The sequence below is a fragment of the Malurus melanocephalus genome, unplaced genomic scaffold, assembly GCF_030028575.1.
Source record: "Malurus melanocephalus ecotype Western Australia unplaced genomic scaffold, MMel_1.1 scaffold_100, whole genome shotgun sequence".
NCBI lineage: Eukaryota > Metazoa > Chordata > Aves > Passeriformes > Maluridae > Malurus > Malurus melanocephalus.
This window is the reverse complement of record NW_026623332.1, coordinates 1,070,391-1,074,222: the sequence shown is the minus strand read 5'-3', so window position 1 is coordinate 1,074,222 and position 3,832 is coordinate 1,070,391.

Sequence of the window (3,832 nt, the reverse complement as noted above, 5' to 3'; positions counted from 1 at the left end):
GGGCACGCCGCGGGGGAGGGTCGGCTTTCAGTCAGCGCTGCCCTCCGTRGCCCGGCTCGGGCCGCCTACGCCGAGCGCCCAAGGCTTTTCCGCTTGGGAGCCCCGAGTGTGGCGGGGACGGTCGGGCAGGGCACAATGGTGCGGGGTGTACGAGTGAATGGAGAGGGTGGGGGGCTGCCGGCCCCCGGGTTTGCAGCGGTGTGAGCGCAGGACGTGCCGGCCTCTCGCAATAGGAGGTGTCACGGCAAGGAGCGGCTCGAAATTGGAGTGGGTGACACGGGACTGCACAGTTAGCAAGGGTTTAGGGGGAATTAGGGGCTGGCCTCTTCTCCCAGGCAGTTAGCGACAGGATGAGATGACATCGTCTTCAGCTGCGCCAGGGGAGGTTTAGGATGCGCATTAGGAGGAATTTCTTCACAAAAAGAGTGATTAGATGTTGGAATGAGCTGCCCAGGGAGATGGAGGASTCCCCGTCCCCGGAGGTGTTTAAGGAAAGATTGAATGTGGCACTGAGTGCCATTGTCTGGTGGTGTTCGCTCATAGGTTGGACTCAATGATCTCAAATGTCTTTTCCAACTAAATTACCTCTGTGACGAAACGCTCACAGATGCTGGGGTGACCCGGTCCGTGCGTAGGGAGGCATCCAGCTGAGCCGGCCGATCTCTCCTGTCCACAGCCGCGGGTCTGAGCATTGATGGGTATGGAACAAAGGTCCCCGCCGGAGGGGATTCACAGCTGGATGTAGCACATCCTTTGGTTGGGTTTGACTGCTCTCYTTTTCAGTTCCCATCCTGTGCAACTCCTGAGAGCTGCTACCCTCTTTAAGAATTTAACATCTCCTTGCTAGGCTCTGGCCTTGTGAGAATATGTATATTAATGTGGTTGGACACATCTGATTCCCTGATTAACAGCTCTGCACTCTTCTTTGGAGTTCTTGGTACTCTCTGTTGAGTAGTTTATCTTTTTACTCCTTTTTTCTACTTTGTCTGCATTCTTTGTAGGCAGTCAGAAGTATCAAAGAGGCAAACCACAAAAATACAAGTGCACCACAAAATAAGTCTGTGGTTCTCAGCAATGTTGTGGGGGAAAGTATTGCTAAGAATCTGCAAATCATAAAAGCAAGTGGAATAGTAAATTATTAGAGATCCGTATTACAAAGCAATGTGTCTCGCTGATAGAGATTCGTGTTTTTATGGTATGAAAAATAACCAACTAGACATGAACTGCCAGTGCAAACCTGAGGTCATGGGGTAAATGAGGTTCTTTGATGCATAAGCTGGTCACTGTCCAGAAGGCACAATTAGATGTTGCTACTTTTGTAGTATTGATTGTGAGAGWACAAGAGAGATACTTGCATTGAGTTCTGCATTTTTTGTGAACCAACACACTAAAAAAAGTGTTCAAGAAGATCAGAAGAGCTACAGAGATTCTGGRAAAAAATTCATATAATGAAAGAAATAATTAACCCAAACTATTTTGAATAACAAGGAGCCTAAGAAATTATTTAATCCCAGTCTTAAATAGCTGTGTTGCCTTAAGCGCAGAGTTTGCATTGTCCAGGAAATTCTGACACCAAGTTTTGAGGTTTTTTTTCTTCTGAAGTGGCCCATTCTGGCAACAGAGAACAAAGGACAGATGGTGCCTACCCAGGCAATGATTCAYACAGATGAAATACAAGGGAAAGAAATAATATTAGGAGCATCTGTTTCAAATCTGTGTCCATAGATTACATCCATGAATAGCACGTACTGTTAATTCACTTTTATCAAATTAAAAACTAAATCAGTGGCAGAGGRAACTGTAATTTTTCATGTCTACGAAGGTCAAACAACTAATTAAAGCAGTAGACTGATTCTGGAGGCTTGGTTACAGATAATAGTTGTGTCTAGATGAGTGTATGACATTAAGCAAACTTCTTAATTCTYGTGTAAAAAGACACATTCTTTAATGTACCTAATAATGCCCCAAATGGCTGTCTCAATTTATTATTGCTCCTAGAAATCTCAAGAGTTACAGAATATTTGAATTTTAATCTGCACAYTTTAAATATTTTGGATAGATTTATTTTTCAAATAAATTAGAGCAGTTTGGATTTATTAGCATTTCCTCAGAGACAAAAAGCCTTACTGTTTTATATTTYAGTTTCTTCTAAGGAATCACTTTTGCTGTGGTTCATATTGGTCCCAAATCACAGTTTTGATGCATTTTGAAGTGACTTATATATGCCATGCTTATATATGTTTGGCAGAATAGTCAAATGTATTCAATTTTTGTCTCCTTCTTCTACTGAGATGCTAAATACTAAGTTTTGTCTAGGTTCTTTTWAATTTTAAAAAACTAGTTAAATACTCTTTGTCAATACTTCATGTGCCTTTTAGTAGTAGTTAAGATATTCAGATTTTTTTAAGCTTCTCTTTGTACATTTTACGCCTTCAGAGTTCAGATGGTGACTGCTAAGCTCTTTTCCATTCAGGTCTGCACGTGTTGGATAGAGCCTCTTTTCTTTAAGGTTGCCGCTGAAAAGGAACTGTGCAGCAGCACAGTCAGGATCCTGGTGTTTTCCTTGGTGGGATTTCATGTCTCATCAGTACAGGTCTAAAGGTCTCYTGGGGCTTGGGCTGAGGCCATCCAGAGGCAAATGAGGAAACGGCGCTCAGGGTTTGCTGAAGGGTGCAAAAAGCGATGGAACAAGGCAGGACTCCTGATGCGGATCATTGCCCCGAAAGCTGCGCAGTGAAACCTTTGGTGTCTGTCACCACGGGGTTACRTAAGTGAGATACAATTTGTATCATCTCCCCAGTGTCTCCATGGGAGTATGGGCACTATGTAGGTGTGCTCTTGGTACATGTATACAGAACATCTTTTATGAATTTGAAAACATGATCAGTGAATGTATGCTTTAAGATTGAATGGTTTTTTATGCATTTACGGTTGATTTCTAGCAGCACACGGGCCAAGAATTTTGCTTTCTCTGATGTAAAATCAATAACACTGCCTATGTGTAAATTTACCTGTGCTTCTTTTGCATTCTACTACCAATCTATTTTTCTGCATATTTGCAGTTCAAATGTTCTGGTATGTATGTAATGTTTTCTAAAATTATGAAATGCCATCACTGAGGTTTGCAAGACCAGGAAAGAATTTAATTTACATTTAATCTGCTAGAAATATTATGGATTACAGATTTCTATGTGCACAAACCCTCCTTTATTTACCTCGTCAGAGCTCTGACTAAGATAAATGTGTTYAATCACTGTATGCCTTATTTTCAAGCCACAGGCACAAAACTCYCTCTCTGATTCTATATGGACAGAAAGTGTTACAAGGGCTAAGCTTGCTTTGTGATAATGTCTTTTGACAACTCTGAAGATGTCAGGAAGTCGGCAGCTTTTTCTGAAAGGACAGTTAACAAGAAATTTGACCTACTGGTCTTTGCAGGTTTGTGCTATTTAATTTGTAAGCTTGCGGCAACAACTCTGAGCAGAATTTTCACATTTGTTTGCAAATGTGTATGAACAAAGTAACTAAATACTTAAAAATRCTTAAATACAGTAACTAGTTACTTRAAATACTGAGATTCTTAAAAAACGCTCTTTGTTTCTACCAGAATTCTGACTAATAATTTATTATATACTTACATTAAGTTTATGTGCAGGTTTAATTATTTTGATAAAGTAAGAATTCACCATCCAAAAGAATAGTATAAAATATTCAAAATAGCAACACAGCTTAAACATATCTGTCATCTCTGCTTTGATTTTCTGGTCCAAACAAACCTGGTGGAATATAATAACTGAATAAGCCCATGGTGTCCTACTTTAACATAAAGACC